The 25,275-nt window shown below is 40.8% G+C and overlaps 1 protein-coding gene across 15 annotated transcripts in view; it reads left to right on the forward strand.

Moving 5' to 3' along the window:
- Window positions 1-25,275, forward strand: part of RGS6 (regulator of G protein signaling 6) — a 673,554-nt gene that overhangs the window by 358,922 nt on the left and 289,357 nt on the right. Inside the window, exon 1 of one of the 15 annotated variants that reach the window (XM_049898654.1) lies at window positions 17,072-21,257. The exons of the other annotated variants lie outside the window; for them this stretch is intronic. The gene's annotated coding sequence lies outside the window, so the exon portion shown is untranslated. Of the gene's footprint in view, window positions 1-17,071; window positions 21,258-25,275 lie in introns of those variants that run through there. 15 annotated transcript variants of the gene reach the window in all.

The following is a 25,275-nucleotide window of genomic DNA, read 5'->3' on the forward strand; positions in this document are numbered from 1 at the left end:
GTATACTTTAAGAGCCCTGGTGGTGCAATGGTTATGCACTTGGCTGCTAACTGAAAGATTGGAGGTTTGAACCCATAAGCGCTACCTACATAGGAGAAAGGCCTGGCCATCTGCTCCCATAAAGATTACAACCTAGGGAATCCTATGGGGCAGTTGTTCTTTGCCACATGGCGTCGCTATGGGTCTGAATTGACTCGATGGGCACACAACAACAACAACAACATGGTGCACTTCAGGTATAAATTGGATTTTTTATTTTTTCTTATTTTAAGACCCACGATTTTCCAGGTTAGAGAAAACAACATTTTGATGTATTTCCTTCTAGACACCTTTCCAAATGTATCTATCAAAATCATTCAGGTTATAGTTTTATAGTTGATTTTACTCCATAACATTTAACTGTTGTGGTTGTTAGGTGCTGTCGAGCTGGTTCCAACTCATAGCGACCCTTTGTACAACAGAATGAAACATTGCCTGGTCCTGCTCCATGCTCACAATTGTTACGCTTGAGCCCATTTATTTAACTATGTTTTTTTTTATTAGACGTTTAAGTTGTTTGTAATTTTTGTTCTAAAAAGTAATAGCCTATCAGGCAGCTCTTTAAATACATATTTGAGAGCATTTCTAATTATATCCTGAGATGCCTAGAAATTAAATTTTTATGTCTAAATGCATGAACGTTAAGGCTTTTGATACATATTAGACAATTACTTTCCAGGAAACTGTATCAATTTCCAGTCTGCTGTGAGTCCGAATCTACTGGAAGGCAAAGGGTTTGAGAAGTGTTGGAAGGTGCCTGGTTCACTACAGCCACATCACTTGTATCTAGTAAATGTCAAAGAGAAAAAATTAATAACAGACATCTTACTTTAATTTTGAGGTTTCTTCTTACTCGCAAAACCAAATATTACCTGTGTAAAAAAAGAAAAAAACAAACAAACCCTTTCCCAAACTGCAAAAGCTGCAGCAATGACAAAGCCATTAATCTGATATCAGCTGATCTCAGTAAAAAGGGGCAGGCAGGGTTCCATCAGTCATGTCAAGATTAGCCAGTACTTGATCTTCTGTCTTCTCCCTCCTCTTCTCCTTATAAGCCTCCTTGTAACTAGCCTACATTGAGTCATTTGTTGTTTTTTTAGAATCAAGATGGTCTCCCTATATGCATATAGAATAACTGCTCAGAATAATCTTTGTTTCAGTTGCTTTGAGCTTTGATTATTCTTAACATAAACTACGAAAAATATTAACTTATTAAATTGTTTGAATTCAGAAAGTCGATGAATGAAATACACCAGGATATCAAATAATGACCTATTTCATTTCGATCTCTGATTTTTTGTTATATCACAAATCAGTTTGCTCAGTGATAAATACATTTTTGGGGTTGTGCTGAGGGTTAGTCATAGCAGTGTATTTTGCCTTCTTCATGTGTAAATTACCAGTGAGGCAAGACATGGAAGGATAAAAGGGGAAAAGTACCAAGAATAATTTTTATCACAGATATGAATATATTTGATTGGAACTGATACAACTACTTGCAGAAGACAAATTAGACAGAAATGAACACTAGTGTATTTTGCGAGTAGTATTGTAGGTTTTGGATACCCTGGTGGTGTAGTGGGTAAGAGCTCCGGATGCTAATCAAAAGGTTGGCAGTTCAAATCCACTAGCCGCTCCTTGGGAACCTTATGGGGCAGATCTACTGTGTCCTATACGGTCAACTATGGGTCGGAATCTACTCAACGGCAATGGGTTTGGTTTGGTTTATTTTGGTATTGTGGGTTTTGGAGCCCTGGTGGCGCAGTGGTTAAGAGCTACATCTGCTAACCAAAGGGTTGGCAGTTTGAATTCACCAGCCACTCTTTGGAAGCCCTATTGGCAGTTCTGCTGTGTCCTATAGGGTTGCTATGAGTTGGAATCAACTTGGCGGCAAAGAGTTTCGATTTTTTTGGTTTTTATTGTAGGTTTCAAAGAATTTCTATTCTAATATCCTTCTCAACACAGTACTACCCAAAGTTCATTTGTTTCAGGTTGCAGTCATGGGGTATGTTTAAAATTTCTGAGTTACACTGTTTGCGATGGTCATAAACATCAGGGATGGAAAATTGGATTAATTCTTCTTTGATCTGATACTCACTTAGAAAACAGTTTTGTTCTACAAACATTATTCCAGCGAATCTCAGCTCCTGGAATCTTGACTTTGGCAGCCACCCTTGATTTGAACATCCCCTTGCAGTTTGTGGATAATGCAGTGTGAGAGACATAATTGAAAGGCATGACAAGTGAGAAAATGGGATACATACGTCAAAACAAAGCTTCATTATCCATGACAATATGACTCATTCTGGGCCCTGGGTTGCGTATTTGCTGCACATATTCATTGCCTTCCAACTCTTCCTGGAGCATTTTACAAGTCATAAAGACATAAATGGCTTTAAAAAAAAAAAAACCAAACTCAGTGCCATGGCTTGGGTGCAGGATATTTCCAATTCAACCAGATGAACTCCTTCCGCCTCATTCAAATTGAATATGAAGGCTAAATGCATTGTGTGCCCTGCACTGCCTTGTCTCCTTTCGTTTTATCGGGGAGGGGGATATTTAAACCTTTCCTACCTATTTTCTTGACCTGCATAACCCTGGCATCTGGTGTCACTGATCCAGCTATTCAGTCCAGGACAAAGCAACTTTTAAGTTTCTAGAGCTCTGAGAAAGCTATAAAAGGAATATAATTCACTCGGTCAGAGGAGTAAGAGCCCTGACAGCCCATGGACAAGACATGCGGATCGCCAAAGGTTTGTTAGAGCTTCCCTTTGAATTTTATTCTTCAATATTTTTGTTGGCCTAAATCAGAGTCTCTAATTATATACAGAAGATAGAAATAGCAGATAAATTTAGCAAGTTGGAAAAGTCCTTGCAGTCTACTCTAGGAACATCTGAACATATGTAGCCAATCTGAGTCTCCAAAGGCCACATTTGTTCCCTGACAGATACTGACGACTTAAGATCCAGAGCCCAGGGAGCCCAGCAGAGCTAGAATTCAAGGCAGGGAAGGTCATTGATAAGAGGTCCATGAGAATCCCAGCTCCCACCTCATGCCTTCATTTTTTGTCTAGCTTTTTTTTTTTTTTTTAATTTAATTTTGAAGATTTTCTGTTTTAGACTTTTGTTGTTTTTCCCCAAGTGTCAACTCTACCTACCTCTCTCTGAGCAAGCCACCCACACTTTCTATTTCACCAGGAAAACTGCTTCCTGGGACAGGATCTTCCACTGATTTATGATCCTATCTATTCCTTAGACTGTGCTTCCTGCTTTCCCTGTCTCCCACGGTGAAGGGGACTGGCTGAACATGCTCTCTTAATCTTCTCCCTTCTGCCTACACTGGGAAGTTGTTCTAAGAACCTTGTGACCTTCATCACAGCCACTGGCTTCTTCCTCCATATCAAGAATTCAGTTATTGTCACAAAGTAACTGAAGGGGAAAAAAACGGTGCAGGGGAACTAATGCTGGGTATAGTGCAAGCTCACTCCAGCCTCACACCCTACAGTCATACTCCAAGTGTATCATCCTCCTTCCCATTTCTCAGCCTTTGGTACTGAACCAGTGTGAGGTCATGGGTGCCGTTGACCCCATATGCAGGCAATAAGGGTGCATTGTCTGTGAAAAATTTTTAACTCAATCATAAAACCAACTAAAAATCAGTCTCCTTTTTATTACCACTGTGGTCCAAACCCAAAAAACCTGCTGCCGTCGAGTTGATTGCAACTCATAGTGACCCTATAGGGCAGAGTAGAACTGCCCCATAGAGTTTCCAAGGAGCGCCTGGCGGATTCGAGCTGCTGACCTCTTGGTTAGCAGCCGTAACACTTAACCACTATGCTACCAGGGCTTCCCAGTGTGGTCCAGTAACTTTAAATAATGCCAGTGATATAATACTCCTCCCCAGAAAAGTCTTTTGCTGGTCTAAGTTCTGAACAATTGCTGCAATGATCGTTGACTCTTAATCATCATCATTGTCCTCAAACTAGCATATCTATGGCTTATCCTTTAATAAACAATGTATTCTACTTGGAAGTTAACTTGGAGAACTTCCTCTGGTACCCATGGCTCCCTACACACGTGGATTCAGCTAGACACAAGTGTAAATCCGTAAGGTTGGAATCGTTTGAGTATGCTTTCAGCACAGCTTGTGTCTTTAAGCCTGTGAAACTACATATTTTGTGTTTAAAGAGTAGATTCAAAATTTTAAAAAATGATAATTAATAAGGGTAAAGAAATAGAGCTTGCCTTATTCCACAGTTCTTCTGTGTGCAAATCTTTCTCTAAACCTTGTAGAGTTTACTTCTTTGGAAGAGTTTATTTGCTCCTCCTCTTTAAAAAAAAACCTTTGTGTAATTAAAATTATGAATTCATCATCTTTTCCTTTTATTTATTTACTGGACTGATTGTATATACAAAGCTTAGTAAAGGAAATTTTCATGTTTGCATTTTTTTCTGACCTTTGTTATTTTATTTCAAAATCATTACTAAAAATAATTTTGTTACATAGAGGAGGAAGCTCTTAAATGACCCACTCTGGGTGTCACATATGCTGGGTGAGCCCCTGCCCTTATTCAGAGCCCCTATACTCTCTCCTCTCTTCCCTTCCCTATTCCTGTACCCCTCTGAAGGCTCTAGAAAAATATTCCTTCTTCCATGAACCCTTGCCCTAATTACTCCAGCTCCTTTCTTCCTTCTCTGAATTCTTCTAACACTTTATTGTTTTCCACAAGGTGTACATGTGACTGTATGCCAGCTTATGTATTTCTTTCTAATTTTTTTTTCCAAAGTGGAATGTAAGTTCTCTGAAAGTCTGGCCTATGCCTTGTATTTCCCCTTTGTGTCCCCCTCTACACACCTAATGGAAATATCTGATTAGTTAAAATACATACCCTGTAGTAAACAACTCAAACAGAGCCCTCATGGCACAGTGGGTAAGAGCTATGGCTGGTAACCAAAGGTCCACTGTTGGAATCCACCAGCCGCTCCTTGGAAACCCTGTGGGGCAGCTCTACTCTGTCCTATAGTGTTCTAGGAGTCAGAATTGACTTGAGGGCAACAGATTTGGTTTAGTTTGGCAAGGAACTCAGATCTTTCAAAAACAACTTCTCTGACCCTAGAAATGTCATTGTACTCTCATAATTTTATATGTTATTATTATTTTTTTTAAATCAGATTTTTCTGAAACTTCGGTCTGTGTGACCAAACACAAGCTCTTATCTTCAGGGAAACAGAGCTTGCTTCAGACATTCATTGCCAAGAACAAGTGAGGAGAGAGAAGGGAAATTAATATTAACAGTTAATTTCTGGCTTTACACCAAAAATAGGTACTTTTCAATACGGGGGTGGTATATGCAGTGAAGAAATATTGTTACAGGGCAGGGCTTCCCAGCTTGGAACTAAGCCCTGCTTAGTTCTTACCTTCTTCTGACCAAGAATGACCCGGAGAGGCTCAGAGGTTCCATACGAACAAAGGCTTATTAGGGACAGAAAGATAGTAAAAAAGGCTCGCAAGGGAGAGACGGAGAGAGGTTTCCACCTATGCTAGCCTCTAGTCTCTCCCTAAATGAATGATTTTTTTTAATAATTTTTATTGTGCTTTAAGTGAAAGTTTACAAATCAAGTCAGTCTCTCACATAAAAACCCATATACAGCTTGCTACACACTCCCAATTACTCTCCCCCTGACAAGACAGCCCGCTCTCTCCCTCCACTCTCCCTTTTCGTGTCCATTTCTCCAGCTTCTAACCCCCTCCACCCTCTCATCTCCCCACCCCCTGCCTCAGGCAGGAGATGCCAACATAGTCTCAAGTGTCCACCTGATCCAAGAAGCTCACTCCTCACCAGCATCCCTCTCCAACCCATTGTCCAGTCGAATCCATGTCTGAAGAGTTGGGTTTGGGAATGGTTCCTGTCCTGGGCCAACAGAAGGTCTGGGGCCCATAACCACCGGGGTCCTTCCAGTCTCAGTCAGACCATTAAGTCTGGTCTTATAAGAATTTGTGGTCTGCATCTTTTTTTTTTTTTAATCCCACTGCTCTCCTGCTCCCTCAGGGGTTCTCTGTTGTGTTGCCTGTCAGGGCAGTCATCGGGTTTAGCTGGGCACCATCTAGTTCTTCTGGTCTCAGGATGATGTAGTCTCTGGTTCATGTGTCCCTTTCTGTCTCTTGGGCTCGTAACCACCTTGTGTCCTTGGTGTTCTTCATTCTCCTTTGATCCAGGTGGGTTGAGACCAATTGACGAATCTTAGATGGCTGCTTGCTAGCGTTTAAGACCCCAGACGCCACTTGAAGGATTCTTTTAGGGCTTATAAAAAGGCATTATCTTTATTCATTAGATGGGTGGAAATTTCCAGGAGAAGGGGAGGGATTATGAAAATTAAATGCGCGCACAGTTGGAATTTTAAGATGGATTTCCTCGCAGAGGTTGTCAGAACTAAGATGGAGTCTGTTGCAAGGGCTGCTGGGATGTCGAACAGGACTTATTCTGGGATGTTGCACATGCGTGATGTCTTTGGATCTTGGTTCGAGTCCTGGCAAGGGATCTTTGTTCATGATTGTCTCATGCGGAAGGTCATTCGTAGGTTACCTTGATTTTTACTGTGCATGCTCTGCACTTGGTGGGGGACTTGAAAAACAACTCAGGAGGGCTGTCAGTAATTTATAGCTGGTCAGGCATGAAGGGATAGGAAATATGGCCCCTTATCTAAGCACCTAGTTTGTTAGTCACAAGTAGTTCTCGAGTGCCAGCAGTAAAAGTTATGTGGTGGTCTGCACTTAGATTTAGATTCCAAGAATACTGAATCAGAGGTTATTTAATTATAGCTGGTCAAGCACACAGGGCCTTGGAATGTAGCCCCTTATCTTGTCTGAGCACCTAGCTTGTTAATCACAAGTAGTTCTTGGGTGCTAGCAGTAAAAGTTATATGGTGGTCTGCACTTAGGTTTAAATTCCAAGAATACTGAGTCAAAGGCCTTTTAATTATAGCAAGCCTGATCTCTTGCCTGTCTCAATATTAGCATATTTTCAGCTATGTCAGCAAAATACATCTTTATTTGCAGTCTCTGTCTTAGGCCAGTAGTCCTCAAAGTATTGTCTAGGGACCCGCAGGAGCCTAGAGACCCTTCCAGGGGTTCTGTGAGGTGAAACAATTTTTATAACATGATCCAGACGTTATTTGCCTTTTTTTTTTACTTTTATTCTCTTATAAGTGTACAGTAGAGTTTTTCAGATGCCACGTGGTGTGTGATATGTAATAGGACTGAGCACCAAAGCAGATGTGAGAATCTGGCTGTGGTCCGTAAAGCCAGATAGTAACGGATTTTACGAAGAATGTAAATTGGTCCAGTCTTCTCACTACTTTTTTTACTTGAGAAAATATACTATTGTTTGTAAAAATATATTATTTATGTTAGCAATGAGCTTGTTAATTTTAAATAAACTAACAATTTTTTTTTTTTATTCCCTCACTTTCCATTTTGAATACATCAACTATCACTGGATATAGCCCACACAAACAAAAGCTCTTTGAGGCTCTCAATAAAGAGTGCAAAGACCAAACAGTTTGAGAACTGCCATCTTATGCCAAGGCAGATAGTAGAAGGAGCATATTCTAAAAGTTCTTTGTTTAGTTGCTTATTTCCACATCGGATCAATTTGCAACTGAATCCAGCCGGAAAAAAAAAAAAAAAAAACTAATTAGCTCTCATGCTGGTTCTTTGCGTGCCTTGCTACTCTTAGTGTGGTCTTTGGACCATAGACATCTGTTGGAAATTCAGTATCTCAGGTCCAGCTCCAGACCTACTGCACCAGAATCAGCATTTTAACAGGTTTCCTTGGTGATCTCAGGACACTGTGAATGCATGGAGCACTGCTCAACTCTGCCTTCCTGAATCTTGCCGAACTCTTTTTCCAGCTTCTCCCCGCCGTGTTGATCAACCCTCTCTTTCTTTGAGTCTCTCCTAATTAGGTTTTCAGGTGTAACTCAACAGTGTTATTCTCGTAAAAAAAAAAAAAAAACCTCCTAATGAAACCCAATAAAAGGATGACTTATCTGACATCTATTTTCACCCTACAATGGACTAAATGGACTAAAAAGGATCAGTTTGAACTTGTATTTTTTCTGTGTTCTTTTGATTTGTGGAAACCCTGGTGGCATAGTGGTTAAATGCCATGGCTGCTAACCAAAAGGTCGGCAGTTCGAATCTACCAGGTGCTCCTTGGAAACCACGTGAGGCAGTTCTACTCTGTTCCGTAGGGTCACTATGAGTCTGAATCGCCTCGAAGGCAACAGATTTGTTTTTGTTTTTGTTTTTTTTATTTGTGGAGTAGAGAGATGAGTGGAGCTGAGATATTAAGTCGAAAGAAGAGAAAGAAGGATAAGCAACTGTCAGAAAAAACCCATTTTTCCTTCTGTTTTCACAGTCCTCACACTCTCGCACAGACTCTCCTAATGGAAGTTCTATAATCCCTCTACTTTTCATTTATAAGGAAGCAGCCTTTCGCTGGGATGACCTCTTTGATCTACATGTAAATCAAGTGACCAAAACATCTGAAAAGATATGAAAACATTGAAAAACCCTCCAAAGAGAAACAGTTCACTATGTCTGGTATGACAATGATAGTAAAAGAAATCTCTAGGATCTGAGAATTAAGAGAAAATATTCTGGTTATCAAAATTGATCTCATTCATTCAGTCTTGGAGGGTAATAGTCACTAATATACTCCAATGGGTTTCAACATGGCTCGCACATTAGAATCACCCATGAGTTTAACAACAAAAAAAAACATGACTGGATGATTAAATCAGAAAGAGTCTGGTAGGGGCTAGGTTCATCTGATATTTTTCTAAGTTCTGAGGTACAGTGGGAATTAAAAACTGAAGACGTAATCAAATATGTGAGCAGATAGCAAACTAAAGGGCATAGTTTTTCAGTGTATGGATTCAATCCTTTATTCATCTAGCCTTTATCCAGGGCTCAGGCTGATTAATAGGAGACTTAAATTCAAGTCTGTTTAACACTTTTTCTAAACCATTAAGATTTGTTGTTTGTCACCATTGCATAACCTAGCCTATCTGTACTGATATAGGTTCATCTGGCATTACACATCGGGGAACACCTACTCACTACCACCCAGTACACACCTATCTGACATTCTACATTATTGACTCCTTTGTGTTTAGGTTGTTCATTATCATAATAACATTTACTTAGAGGACATTTTGATTGTGATATCAGTGTAGGGGAAGGTTCCTCTGTGGAACTAATATGACCACAAATATTTTATAAATAGACTGATTAACTTTACAAGCTCTCCAATATCTTCAAAATTTTTGAAATTATTTTTAAGTTAAATTTGTGATGGATAAAAATCTATTACCCGTTTGATTCACAAGCCTGGTCTTTGAAAAAGTGCAAACTAGTCATCTTCTCCCAGATGTGCAAAGATTAGTTATTGGACACTGGCTTGCTGATTAAAATGAGAGTTCATTCAAATCATCACATTGTATAATCAGAAGCCGCCTTTCTTCAACACTGTCTGGTCCAGGCCTGTTTGGACCTAGGGTTTTCTCTGTCTTATCTGCTTTCACATGTGGAGGCCTGTCTGTTTTGTGGTGGTACGTGTGTGAGAGTTGTCCTTTCCACAGTCCTTGCCCCTGTCCCAGGTCTGGTTAATTGCTTCTCTGAGTAACGTGTGGACCACGACCAGTTGCTGTCACATCAACTCTGAATCGTGGTGACCCCATGTGTGTCAGAGTAGAACTGTGCCTATAGCGTTTTCAGTGGCTTATTGTCCAGAAGTAAATTGCCAGGTCTTTCTTCCAAGGTGCCTCTAGGTAGACTCAAACCTCCAACCTTCTATTACCAGCTGAGGTGTAACTGTTTTCAACACCCCACCCAGAAACCCAGTTTTGGGTTTTCACCGACCAGAGACTCTAATTTTTAATTATTTTCTCTAAGTTTTTTTTTTAAACTAAATTATTATCCAATTTGAGCCTGCGACGAATGCCTGCACATCTTTTCTGTGATCTCCACTGTTATTTCTGGAAAGTTCTCAGTTCACAAGGGACTCTCTTCTTCCCTTCCTTACTAATCCCAAGGAAGAACAAATCAGAGAGAGAAGCAGCAAACCCTCCCTGTTTCAAACTATAAATCCTGGATGGAGCAACAAAACAAAAAGCAGATTCCCTTTATTGCCCAGAGAATGTCAAGGGCCTGTGTAGCTCCCTTGGTCTGTCTCTCACTGGGTACCATGACACTGGCTTGTGCTTTCCATATCTTCTCTCTGGCATCACCTACAATCAGTCTTAGAGTTTTTCTTTATAGTGAAAAGTGTAGACGAGACAGGCGCCAAAATGCTGGGCGCTTGTGCCTGCCAGTTATTTCATAAACAAGTTTTGTATGTGTAGCAAGAGTGAAAGTAATGGGTGATTAGGCTGAAGTCAAGGCACTGGAAGTTCAGTGGTAGAATTCTCTCCTTCCATGTGGGAGATCGGGTTCAATTCCCAGCCAATGTGCCTCTTGTGCAGCCGTCACTCATCTGTAAGTGGAGGCTTGTGTGTTGTTGTGACGCTGAATAGGTTTTAGCGGAGCTTCCAGAGTGAGATGGACTAGGAAGAAAGGCCTGGCAATCTACTTCTGAGAATCAGCCAATGAAAACCCTATGGATCACAATGATATGATCCACCCCGATTATGGGGATGGCGCAGGACCAGGCAGCATTTCATTCCGTTGTGCGTGGGGTCACCATGAGTTAGGGACGCGACTCAACGGCAGCTAACAACAGGCTGAAGTCTGTGTTTGTTTAGGCAGAGGTTCTGAATTTGTACCTCACTGGCTCCCAAAGACTGGCTGGAATGTGTGGATAGCTTAGGCAGGCTAACATGTGGCACTCATATTTAAGTGCTCAGTTTATACTTTTTTTATCAAGGGCTTAGAAGTAGATTTCCTGTTACTAAAAATTACATACCTCTTTATGTTCAAAATAAGTATTTATCATGTACACTATATGTAAAATAGCACTTTTACTTAACTAGAAACCTTTTATTTCCATTTCACATTTTCCCACCACTTCCTGCTGGATAGAATTTTTTTGCTCATATTCCCTAGGGATAGAGCTGAGTTATAACTTAACCAGGGAAGTCTTATTCGATATGTATATATTTTTCTGGCTTTTATGTCAGTAAAATGATTCCCCTTTTTTGTAGATTTCATTCCCTTACCAATTTCTTTTATAGTTTTGGAAACACACAACTTCTTATGATGTATGTTAAAGATTTTAAAATTTAAGTAAGAAAATAAACTACCTGTTTCTGGTAAGTGGCATTATGCTATTCTTTATTCAGTTTTAGAATTTCTTTCAAATGTAACTCCTAACTACAAGCAGCTGCCAAGTTACTGGTGTCAGGACTGGGGCAAGGCTTATAGCAATACCCTGAAACATAAATGCTCACCCCCACAACATCCCATAGAAGTGGGCTGACACCAGCAAGAGAAGTATCTTAAAAAAATTTCATATGAAGATGCTTTCTGCTTCAGTGGGAGTTTTACCGGTTACGTTAGAAGTTGCTGTGGAAACCAGAATTCATTGGGACTATATTTTTTATTTGACTCCCTGGTGGCATTGTGGTTAAGAGCTTGGCTGCTAACCAAAAAGGTCAGTAGTTCAAATCCACCAGCCACTCCTTGGAAACCCTATGGGGCAGTTCTACTCTGTCCTATAGGGTTGCTATGAGTTGTAATCCACTCAGTGATAATGGGTTTTATATTTTTTTATTTAGCCTAGTGACGTAATATCCCTCATAGTTATCACCCAGGCTATGACGGACTAACAATATGTCTTGAAGAAGAGTAGTTTTTGACCCATATTCTATGGAACCCTAGGATTCTTCAAGGGCATAGTGAGGGTAAGTGCCCAGGGGCAATCTCTAAATTACACCCCTCCCTCCCCCACCAATTCCAAGATGCATAGATGTTGATGGCAGGAGGCCTCAGCACTCAGCAAAGATGCCTTCCCCCTCCTGTCCGACTGCCTCAGTTAGGCGCCTTTCACGTTTGTGGTGCCTTGGAATGTCATTTCGTACCTTACCTGACACCCCCTTGGATGCACTCAAGGGCAAATATCCCCCTTAGCCACCCTCCCTCACTACTCCTCTGGGATTCATCAAAACTACTTTAGAAGTTCCTCTAATGTTTGCACCACATTAAAACACACAATAATCCCCAGTGGCTGAGGAGCCCTGGGGATTAGCCACCCTCAAGGAGAGAAGGGAGACGAAGCTATCTTTAGAACATTCTGGTTTAAAAAAAGGTAGTCAGCCAAGGGTCAGTCCACAAGCCTCCCTCCTGAGAGTCACCCGGCTACAGAGCACTGCAGTTCCATGAGGAATTGTTTGAAAATGAGCTTTACTTAAACAAGTTTCAAAACCGCTGCTCTCATGTTTATGAGAAAAGAAACTAAGAATAAGAATGATACTGAATTTTAGCAACGAATTCCTTAAGACCTTAGAACATCCTGTGCTCTTATACAGTTATAATTTAATCCAAATACATTTGAGCCACATGATAATTCAATTCTAAGCAGAGAACAGAGTTTTGTACACAGCAGATTCATTTTGGAGCGCTCTCAGGGGATTTGGTTACAGAAAAATCAAAGGATTTCCACGTGTTCTGTCATCCTTAGAGACAGCTTTGTAGTCAGAGCCTCTCCAGGACATACCTACAGAGTGTTTGTTGAATTTCTGTTTTGGCTTATAAACCAAAACCAAACCCATTGCCGTTGAGTGGATTCCGACTCATAGGGACCCTATAGGACAGAGTAGAGCTGCCCCATAGGGTTTCCAAGGAACAGCTGGTGGATTCGAACTGCTGACCTTTTGGTTAGCAGCCATAGCGCTTAACCACTATGCCACCAGGGTTTCCTTGGCTTATAGGATGTGCAAAAAAAAAAAAAAAAATGTGATCTAGTATTTAAAAAAAAAAAAAAAAAAAGATTTCACATTTAAGTGAATTTTTAAATTTTCTAATAAGAAATCCGGTGATCGTATAACATTGCAACTGCAAGTCAAAGTCATTTGGCGTTAAGTAGCAGCTGCTTTTTTTTATTGTGGCATATGATTTCAGATTTGCCATAGTCTGCACTGGAGTCCTGGTGGCACAGTGGTTGAGAGCTTGGCCGCTAATCAAAAGGTCAGCAGTTCGAATCCACCAGCTGCTCCTTGGAAACCCTATGGGGCAGTTCTACTCTGTTCTATAGGGTCACCATGAGTTGGAATCGACTCGACAGCAATGGGTGTGGTTTTTGGCTTATAGTCCCCACCATTCCCTATGGCCTTACGTTCTGCATTATAGTGTCTTACTACCTAATAACAGTGGGCTCAGCAGCAAGTTTTATAGGGCTGTTTCTTAGACCATCCCTGAAAGAATTAACTGAACAATATATGGGAGAATGCTGGTGTACCGTACAACACCATGGAAATGTGGAATATTGTTGTTATTCTGAAATAAAATCATTTACATCAGTAGGTGCTATTGCACTTCTCAATTGGCTATTGAAGTCATCATTAAGAAAGGGTGAAAAATACTTAATGAACAAGAGTCTCAAACAGCTAATTCAAACAACCTCACCCAAGTCATGAATCTTCAAAAGTACCTGCTCCTAATAAGTAGCTTACCAAGGGTATCTGTTCCAATGAGTATTTAATCAAATAAAAATTTAGTAATATTTCATTTAAATATTAGCACAGCTATCTATTTTAATCAGAAAATGGTATAATAGCAAAGGCATGTTTTAAGTATTTGTTTGAATGTATAAAGTATGATTGTTGGAATCTGATAGGGTTATAACTGCCATTACTGTTAGAGTCGAACACCTGTATAGTTGGTGTTTTAGTCAAGGTCTACTCTGGCTTCTAGACTCGTTGAGTTTGGTAAGATGTTTCCTGCGCTCAGTTTCTACTTTTCCAGAAAGATAATTTGAAGTGAGGATGTTGAATGGGACTTTTGCAGTTATCAGAAAGAATGAATATACTCCAAAGTTGAAAATAGTAAGTGATAATTACCTAATGTTCTAAAACGTGGTGCTAGACAAGGCTGTGGACTGTTTAATAAAAGATGTCAGTATCAGTCTAGCAACTACCAGCCTCCATCACAGCTCTATATTAGAAATTACTAGTTAATTTCCGTATTAGAAATGACCAGTAATTCAGAGGAACCCCTGGATGGTGCAAAACGTTAATGTGCTTAGCTGCTAACTAAAAGGTTGCAAGTTCAAGTCCACCCAGAGCCACCTTGAAAAACAGCCTGGTGATCTACTTCCAAAAATTAGCCATTGAAAACCCTACAGAGCACAGTTCTACTCTGACATACACGGGGTTGCCGTGATTCAGAATCGACTTGACAGCAACTGGTTACTGCCTAGTAATTCAGAAATAATTATTGAGGACAGTCATCTCGGTAAAGAGCTGCAGATTTTATAAAGAGCACCAGGGAATTTGCCCTTCCATTGCCACGGGAAGAGGAGAGGCAGGCTCTCTCTCTCCCCTTAAGCCAAGGGATGAAGGCTTTAAGATAACTACTTGTAAAGCTGGGAGTGCTAGCAAGATTAGGAGATTGGCATCTCACTTCCCAGTTGGGTACGTGCTGAGCTACTTCAGGCCCACCAGAGTGGAGTGCAGTGGAGAGTCTGGGGGTGTGTGAATGTAGAGACAGCTACCTGTTTCCCACATGGAGAATTTGGTAGCTAGGAAGAAGTTGAAATAGCCCATGAAAGTGAAGCAAGGATAGAAGTGTCGACAGTTGGCAAGCTCAACTTCTACCGGTTGGCAAAGAAAGATGTGTGGACACCAGGAAAGGCAGAGAGCTTGAGCAATTGTTGCTGCTTCCCTGTAGGTAAGGTAGCCTTTTAGGGCACTGAAGACTGTGGAGCATGTGCTCAGGGAAGGAAGTATGTGTGTGGGTCACAAAAGGCCATTCAAATGGCCAAGTGGTACTTCAGCCATGTTAGGAGACGGCATGGGGAGGGCCCACGTGAGAACACCTAAGAACCTACAAAGACACCTCACGAAGTACAAGTATGTGACGGTTGCCTCACACAGATGACTTTAACAGGCAAATGAGAATTGCAATGGCACCTACTGATGTAAAAGGATATCTCCGCTGATTTCATTTCCTGTTGCGCTGACTTTGGAGGAGCTGTAGACTGCAGGGTGAAGGAGAGAAGGGGTAAAAGAGGTTGGGGGAGAATGAAGGGATAGGCCACGGCCCCCTCCCACTCCCCACTACAGGCCAGGCAAAATTGGGGAGGAGGGGAGAAGCTTTAATTGGATGAGATTGAAGATTTTATGAGATCGCTAGACCTATAACAAATGAGTCTTAGTTTCCATGACTAAGACTGTTCTTACAATGGCAAGTGACTGGAAAACCATAGGGTCTCCCTGAGATACTGTCCAGCAGTAGGGACAGGAAACCCAAAAGATGTCAAATATAGTGATGAGAGAAAAATACGACCATATCCTTAAATTACCAACCATTCAATAAACCAGTTACTAAACCCATGTAACGCTGAGGTATTATCTGATGAGATTCTAACATAGGAGGAGGCTTTTTATATATTGGAGATATGTTTTATATAGATAGATAGATAGATAGATAGATAGATAGATAGATAGATAGATAGATAGATAGATAGATAGATAGATAGATAGATAGATAGATGATAGATGATAGATAGATGATAGATAGATGATAGATAGATAGATAGATGATAGATAGATAGATAGATGATAGATAGATAGATGATAGATAGATAGATGATAGATAGATAGATAGATGATAGATAGATAGATAGATGATAGATAGATAGATGATAGATAGATGATAGATAGATAGATGATAGATAGATAGATGATAGATAGATGATGGATAGATAGATGATGGATAGATAGATAGATAGATAGATAGATAGATAGATAGATAGATAGATAGATAGATAGATAGATAGATAGATAGATAGATAGATAGATAGATAGATAGATAGATAGATAGATGATAGATAGATTGATAGATAGATAGATAGATAGATAGATGATAGATGATAGGTAGGTAGGTAGGTAGGTAGGTAGGTAGGTAGGTAGGTAGGTAGGTAGATAGATTGATTAGATAGATAGATAGATAGATAGATAGATTAGATAGATAGATAGATTAGATAGATAGATAGATAGATAGATAGATAGATAGATAGATAGATAGATAGATAGATAGATAGATAGATAGATAGATTAGATAGATTAGATAGATAGATAGATTAGATAGATAGATAGATAGATAGATAGATGATAGATAAAATACACCTGGTGCCATATCCACCAGGCACTCCTTGAAAACTCTGTGAGGCAGTTCTACTCTGTCTTATAGGGTTGCTATGAGTCAGAATCAACTCAACGGCAGTGGGTTTTTGTTTTCTCTTGCCATCTTATATGTCTTATAATCAGTTTTTTTGAGAGGTGCTTTTGTTCAAAGGGATCCCCAGTGGTACACAGTGGTTGAAAGCTTGGCTGCTAACCAGAAGTTTGGCACTTGGATCCTACCAGCTGCTCCACAGGAGAAAGGTGTGGCAGTTTGCTTCCATAAAGAGTGCAGCCTTGGAAACCCCATGGGCCAATTCCACTTTGTCCTGTACAGTTACTATGAGTTGGAATCAACTCAACAGCAATGGGTTTGGATTTGGTTTTTGTTCAAAATTGAATTTTTATACCCAAAAGTCAAAATCATATATTTCTAACTTGACTTGAAATACTTTCTCTTAAAATTGAGTTAAAGAAAATTCTCCTGGTTATTTGGTGTCAAAAATGAATCTATTCTAGAGATAATTTTTGAGTTATGATACCTAATAGTTAAAAACTACATTTTGATCTTCAGTCATCATGGTGGTCTCAAATGAGATTTTAAATCATTGCAACTTCAAGTTTTGTAGAAAATATGAAAAAATTAACCTAAAACTTCTTGGATTCATTCCTTTATTGGGTTGTAGTCACTAGTATCTTCTATTAGTTCCACCTTTTGGAATGCAAGCCCTAGTTTCTTGTTCATCCTTATAGCTTGAATTGTATACCTCGAAAAGATATATTGAAGTCCTAACACCTGGTGAATGTGACCTTATTTGGAAATAAGGTCTTTGCATATGAAATCAAGTTAAGATGAGGTCATTGGGGTGAACCCTGATACAATATGATTGGCTTCCTCATAAGGAGAGGAGAGACAGAGATACAGAGGGAGAACGCCTGGAGGGAGAGAACGGAGTAACACATCTACAAGCCAAGGAATTGCCAACACCACCAGAAGTTAAGAGAAAGGGATGGAACAGATTCTCCCCTAGAGCCTTCAGAAGGAGCATGCCCTGGCAACACCTTGATTTGGGACTTCTAGCCTCCAGAACTGTGAGACAATAACTTTCTGTTGCTTTAAGCCACACAGTGTGTGGTCATTTTTGACAGTATCCCTAGGAAACTTCTACAATCCTTATTATGGCTTCTCCTTTTGGTAGGGAGAGGAGGTAGTCATGGAGGATGCAGAACCACTGAGGGTGGCTCTCACAGAATGACGAACAATCTAGTTAGTGCCCTCAGAAACTTCATAGGGAGGAAGGAAGAGATTCTTAAAAAGTTGTGTCTTCTTAAAGTTCATATTTCTGAAAAATATATGTAATCTCCGAATATAGGAGACTTCTGGAACAAATTACCTATGAAATTTTTGTCAATTGCAAGTGACCGATCCCCATCTCAAACTAGCCTTCATAAAATTGGACATTTTTTGGCTCACCTAGCAGATGGCCAAGGATCAAATGTTTCAGTCACAGCTGCCTCCAGGGGTTCATATCCCCAGGTCTGTCTCTCTCCCTCAACTATATTTTCTATTCTATTGGCTTCCTCCTCAGGTGGCCCCTCTCTCTGTGGTGGCATCAGTGACCCTGAGCAGCTCCCAGCTGATGTGATCCTTAACTGTTTACAACTTTAAGAAGAGGGAGATTCCCAGGAGTTAATTCTGACAGCTCCTGCTCAGGGTGGGGATACTTGTTGACAGCCTGGACTCAGGGTCCACCCTGTGGTTATGGAGCAGCAGCCCTACCAGGTTGGAGAGAACCAGCTCTCAAACAAAGAAGATTCCAGGCAGGTTAAACTGTAAGACATGTCCACAGTCTTCCTTTTCTAGGTTTCTGACATAAGACAACTTGTTTGTACTTCATAACTTCTATTATTTTATAACTGATAGCTCAGAGGTTTTCTGGGTAGCTCAGAGGAGGCTCACATTAGTTCAGCCTTATCTTCCTTGAAGAGATTCTGTCGTAAAGTCAAAGTCATTAGAATCCTTTTAAAAAGTCAGTTGGTGTCATGCTGACCTTCACAGACGTCTCTCTGCAGACCCTTCAGATGACATTGCCTTTCCACCGTCTGGAGATTGGCTGTAGCTTTGCTACCTGCAAGCTGTCGACATGATGGCCTGCATGTCTGCACTGCTTACCCAACCTCTCTCTCTCCTGCCCACATCTTCACACCTAGTGCAGCCCCTCTCAAGTACAGGTAGGTCTGTGGTCCCTCATATAAACCTCTTAGGGTCAGATGTATTTTGGAAGTCTGTGTCTAATTTTAGAAATTTCATGCTGAGTATATACTGATCCCTAAATGGGTTTGAACAGGATCTGGGACAGACCCCAGAAATCAAGGCCATTAACATTTCTGCAGTGAAACATGAATGTTTGTACTACATAGGATAAAGAAAGTTTATACATGGTGTCACCATGAGTTGGAATTGACTCAATGGCAACAGGTTTTGTTTTTTTTTTTTTAAATAATAGCCGTACATCAATTCAGACCAAGTTTTGTCACAAAATGAGTTATGAAAGAGATTTGTTTTCAGGGCTTTTTGTATTTCATAGTGGTAAGCAAGGAAGAGATCGGAGACATGTATCTGCTTGTACATGTTAGGTGCTCATGAAAACCTCTGTTGGAAACTCAATAGCACTGACTGATCTACATAAAATTTAAAACTTAAGAAACAGTTTAACTTAAAGCACTGAAGGCAGCACTTTTCAGCATTTAAAGTATATAAGTATACCTGTGTGGGTAGATAAATATAAAGAACAGACTTTGTGCCGACATCTCTACTTTGAGAGGTTGCTTGGTGGGCAAAGAGCTAGAAAGCCACTCTACTTGAAATTAAAACGCTTTGTTTATTCATTTCTCTAAAGTACAACTTAACTACCCAGGAGATAGGAAAGTGCTCTCACCAAAAGGTTATTACCAAGTGAAATTAGGGCAACGTGAAACTTGTTCATAATTCTCTATTTCCAGCAACCCTTGTGGGGTTTTCGTCAAAGGACTTCCAAATCTTTTATCTGTGAGCACAGAAATTAGATAACACTCTTCCTAGGAGTGAAAGTAGTTAAAGCATCCAAAAATTGTTTATCACTTGGAACCATAGAGTTCAAGTGGATTTTCAAGTTTGCAAGGCTTGGTTTCTCTCAGGGAGACTTAGAGGGCAGAGTCAATTCTAGTTTTGCTAATATTCCTGCCAGCTTGGGTCAGCCATTTACCATCCCGATGTCTCTGTTATCCCATCTGTCAGCTCAGAGTCTTTGATGTATTTCAACATATCATGTTTTCAGGAACTTCTTAGTGCTACATTCTGGTGCTTGGCAACAGTCATGGTTGAATTGGAAGCAATCCTCCCTGCTGCCTGCTGTGAAGGAGCTGGGGGAGGGGTTTAAAGGTTCTTCTGCTAAATCCAGATGATCATACATGAGCTGCCGTGGGTATGAGAGGATGTAAGTAGGCATAGCTGTCTTATCAGAATTGTGGGAATTTACTTTCAAATACTCTGTATGAGGGCATTGTTGTTGTTGGCTGCCGTTGAGTTGGCCCCCAAGCTCATGGCAACCCCGTGCACAATGGAATGAAACGCTGCCCGGTCCTGCGCCATCCCTGCGATGGGTTGTGGAACTGGGCCGTTGTGATCCATAGGATCTTCCATTAGCTGATTTTCAGGAGTAGATCGATAGACCTTTCTTCCCAGTTTAGAAGCTCTGGTGAAACCTAGATAGCATCATAGCAACATACAAGCCTCCATTGACAGACAAGTGTTGGCTGTACATGAGGTACATTGGCCTGGGATCAAACCCTGGTCTCCGGCATGGAAGTTTATAATTCTACCTAATGAGGGCATTAGGGTTGGCTAAGTGCATGTGAAATGTCCTAATCTGAAAAACAGTTTCAGATTGGTAAAATCTGTGGTCTCTAATATATGTAGTTGGTTAGGAGTGAGACAGCAGTACACTGGCAAACCAACCACCTCTGTCATAGGGCAGTGTTCCAGGTCCAGTTCCGTTGATCTTGTGTCTCCATTTCATGGAGAAACGGCTGCTGGGTTCAGCCATAGGCTTGGTGGTTCAAGTGGAGCATTTTTTTTAAGATATTGGTTGGTATACTAGAGGGCAGAGAAGGGGACCTCTCCAGAGCTAGAGAGACTGTGGGGTTGCCTGTGCCTGATTGTTGTTACTTGACAGGTCATTTGCATTCATACCACTAGTAGTGAAGTTGGCAGAGATAGGGTTTATAATACCCACCTCCCTCCCCCAAAACCACCTCTATCACTACCTGCCACTAACTACTGAAGGCTCCTGAGTTGCCAAAAAGAACTTGATATATGCCAAGAGCCAAATTGGCTTGCTCTATTTCACTACAGTAGCTTTCCTCGTTGAGAGTCTTCACTGAACCCTTTCCCTTCTTGGATACCCCACCCCTCCCACAATATACACCACCCAGAGCTGAAGTCTCCTCCCCTATCCACTCTCCGGCCCTTCCCCAAGCTACCTGTAGAAAACCTACCTTTCTTGTTAGATCCAGCCTCTGGTTTCCTTTCCTATCTATGGCTTTACCCAACTACATCAGCCCATGTTAAGATTTTCCTTCTCTGAATGTCAATCATACCATTTTTTTTTTTTTTTTTTTTCGGTAGAGAGGAATGGAAGGGAGGCATCTCTTCATCCTTGTTGTTCTGGTTATCTATGCTATGTAACAAACTACTCCTAAAATTTAATGAATGGAAACAGTACCTGTTTTATCAAACCTCACGATTTTGTGGATCAGGATTCCTGGCAGTCCTCGGCTGGGAGATTCTCCTGCTCCTGTGGCATCCATTGAAGTGACTTGGTGGTTTCAGTTGGCAGGTGAGTAATCTGAAGGGTCGTAGATGGCTTTGCTCACGGGCCTTGTGCCTTGATGGGGATGGCTGGAAGGCATGCTCAGCTGGGACTGCTGACTACAGTGCCTACATGGTGGTCCCCAAGTACAGACATAACATACCTGGGAGGTATTGTGGGTTTGGTTCTAGACTACCACAATAAAGCAAATATCACAGTAAAGTGAGTCACATGGATTTTTTTTATTTCCCAGTGTATATAAAAGTTATGTTTACATTTTACTAAACCACTAAACCCATAGTCTATTAAGTATGCAGTAGCGTATGTCTAAAAAAATAATGTACATACCTTAATTAAAAAATATTTTACTGCTTAAAAATGCTAACCATAATCTGAGCCTTCAGTGGAGCCATAATCTTTTTGCTGGTGGAGGGTCTTGTCTTCATGTTGATGGCTGCTGACTGATCAGGGTAGTGATTGCTGAAGGGTGGGCGGCTGTGGTAATTTCTTAAAATAAGGCAACAATGAAGTTTGCTGCATAGATTGACTTTTCCTGTCATTAAAGATTTCTCTGTAGCACATGATGCTCTTTGATAGCATTTTATCCCCAGTAGAAATTCTTTCAAAATTGGAGGCAGTCCTCTCAAACCCTGCTGCTGCTTTATCAACTAAGTTTATGTAATATGCTAAACCCTTTGTTGTCGTTTCAACAGTGTTCACAGCATCTTCACCAGGAGTAGATTCTCTCTCAAGAAACCACTGTCTTTGTTCATCCATAAGAAGTAACTCCTCATCCATTAAAGTCTTATCATGAGATTTCAGCTCTTCAGTCACATCTTCAGGCTCCACTTTTATTTCGATTTCTCTTGCTGTTTCTGCCACATCTACTGTTACTTCCTCCACTGAAGTCTTGAACCCCTCAAAGTCATCCATGAGGGTTGGAATGAACTTCTTCCAAAGTCCTGTTAATATTGATATTTTGACTTCCTCCCATGAATCACGAATGTTCTGAATGGCATCTAGAATGGTGAATCCTTTCCAGAGGTTTTCAACTTACTTTGCCCAGATCTGTCAGAGGAATCACTATCTATGGTAGCTATAGCCTTATGAAATGTACTTCTTAAATAGGTTGAAATTACTCCTTGATCCATGGGCTGCAGAATGGATGTTACATTAGCAGGCATAAAAACATTAGTCTCCTTGTAGACCTCCATCAGAGCTCTTGTGTGACCAGGTGCATTGTTGGTGAGTGGTAATATTTTGAAAGAAATCTTTTTCTCTAAGCAGTAGGTCTCAACAGTGGGCTTAAAATATTCAGTAGACCCTGTTGTAAGCAGATGTGCTGTCATCGTGGCTTTGTTGTTCCATTTATAGAGCACAGGCAGAGTAGACTTAGCATAATTCGTGAGGGCCCTAGAATTTTCAGAATGGTTAATGAGCATTGGCTTCGACTCAAAGTCTCCAGCTGCATTAGCCCCTCACAAGAGAGGCAGCCTATTCTTGGAAGCTTTGAAGCTAGGCATTGACTTCTCTCTGGCTATGAAAGTTGTAGATGGCGTCTTCCAACAGAAGGCTGTTCTGTCTGTGTTGAAAATCTGTTGTTCGGTGTAGCCGCCTTCATCAGTCATCTTAGCTGGAGCTTCTGGATAACTTGCTGCAGCTTCCACATCAGCATGTGGTGCTTCACCTTGTAATTTTATGTTATAGAGACAGCTTCTTTCCTTAAACCTCACGAACCAACCTCTGCTAGCTTCAAACTTTTTTTCTGCTGCTTCCTCACGTCTTTCAGCCTTCATAGGATTGAAGAGAGTTAGGGCTTTGCTCTAATTAGGCTTTGACTTAAAGGAATGTTGTGGCTGGTTTAATCTTCTATCCATATCGGCAGTATGTTTTGCTATCTTATGATTCGTCTATTTACTGGAGTAGCACTTTTAATTCTTTCAAGAACTTTCCCTTTGCATTCACAACTTGGCTGACTATTTGGTGCAAGAGGCCTAGTTTTCAGCCAGTCTCAGCTTCTGGCATGCCTTCCTCACTAAACTTAGTCCTTTCTAGCTTTTGATTTAAAGTGAGAGATGTGTGACTATTCTTTTCACTTGAACACTTAGAGGCCATTGTAGGGTTATTAATTGGCCTAATTTCAATACTGTGTGTCAGGAAATAGGGAGGCCCAAGGAGAGGGAGAGAGATGGGAGAATGGCCGATCCCTGGAGCAGTCAGAACGCACACATTTATGGATTAAGTTTGTTGTCTTATATAGGCACGGTTCATGGCAACCCAAAACAATTACAATAGTAACATCAAAGATCATTGATCAGAGAGCACCGTAACAGATATAATAATAATGAAAAAGTTTGAAATGTTGCGAGAATTACCAAAGTGTGATACAGAGACACAAAGTGAGCACATGCTGTTGGAAAAATGGCGCCGAGAGACTTGCTCCACACAGGGTTACTACAAACCTTCAATTTGTAAAAAACACAGTATCTGCAAAGTGCAGTAAAAGAAGGTATGCCTGTAGTCAAACTTCTCAAGATGTAGAAGCTCACTTCCCTCAAAGTGAACATTTCAAAAGAAAAGAAGTGGAAGCTGTCAGTCTCGTAAGCTTGAGCCCAGAGTCACTCCCTCCATATTCTGATGGCCAAGCAGTTACATAGTCCTCCCTGTTTCAGGGAAAGGAAACTTTGACTCCCCCTTTCAATGGGTGGTATAGCAAAGATCTACCATACCCAGTGACATCACTAGGGGGTGCCAGGGTGTGAACCACACTGAGTGTCCGAAGGGGTGACACTAAAATGACTGTCTATAAAATTTTTCTGCAGTATTTCAGCAGAAATTTATTATTTTTTCTAACAATATTCCGGTAGTTAGTTATAACAAACAATTTTTGTAAGCTGAGCTTACATGTATCAATGTACCCACAAGGCTAAAACTCTATGCTAATTTCCTTTCTAACCCTTTAATGTGCTCTGGTCAGATCTGTCATTATTACCCAATTAGAAGGCTGCTTTGAATCACATAGTTTTGTCTGTAGGTGCTACAAGCACACGCTGTTGTTTTTGTTGCTGACAGTGTTTTTATAGTCACTCATTTTGTCAAATTTTCTGGCATTTTAGCTACAATATTGTGGTCATTAGCATAGGGGGGTGACACCATGAGTCACTGTACTAGGTGACACTGACTGTAGCGACACCACTGACCACACATACTCTGTGTGTTATCTGACGTTCTTGAGCGTCGTGTTGCTTTCCCCAAACCTAAACTGTAAACACCCAGAGCATAGCAAATGTCTCTTATAAATTTTTGGTATTAGGGCGTGTTTCAAGAAATATTAATTGAAATGAAAAGTGTTGGAGGAAAGAATATTTTCCCTGACCCTTCTCACAGAAGGGTGCCTAGGGCTTCTTGGAGCAGGGCAGGGATACATGTTCCAGTCCTCACAGTTTGGGACTCAGAAATAAGCTGATAGCCATTTCTGGATTTGTTCCCAGGTGTCTTAGTTTGCCAGTACTATCATAACAAAAATACCACAATGAGTGGCTTTAAAGAACGGGAATTTATTATCTCACAGTTCTGGAGGCTAAACATCCAAATCAGGATCTCAGCCACGTTGTTTCTTCCTGGAGCCTCTCTCCTAGTTTCTGGTATCTGCCAGCAATCCTTGGCACTCCTTTGCTTGTAGGTGGGTCCTCACATGGCGTCTGTCTTCCTCCTGTGTGTGTCTGTGTCTATTTTGCTCTTTTGTAAGATACTATTCAGAAATTATTAGATTTAGAACCCACCCTACTCTGGTATGACCTCGTTAATATAACAAAAGAAAGCTATTTCCAAATAGGGTCATATTTACAGGTACAGGGATTAGGACTTCCACATGTCTTTCTGGTGGACACAATTCACAGCACAAAGTATGTCAGATTGGGGAAAATAAGGCATTGATCTTTTCACTCAAGGCTCAAGCATGTGAAGGCTGAGCCAGGAAGCCACTCTCTCTGTTATGGAAAGTGAAGTTTTATCTCACACCAGGCGTAGGCAAATTGTAGCCCAC

The sequence above is a fragment of the Elephas maximus genome, chromosome 10, assembly GCF_024166365.1.
Source record: "Elephas maximus indicus isolate mEleMax1 chromosome 10, mEleMax1 primary haplotype, whole genome shotgun sequence".
Taxonomy (NCBI): domain Eukaryota; kingdom Metazoa; phylum Chordata; class Mammalia; order Proboscidea; family Elephantidae; genus Elephas; species Elephas maximus.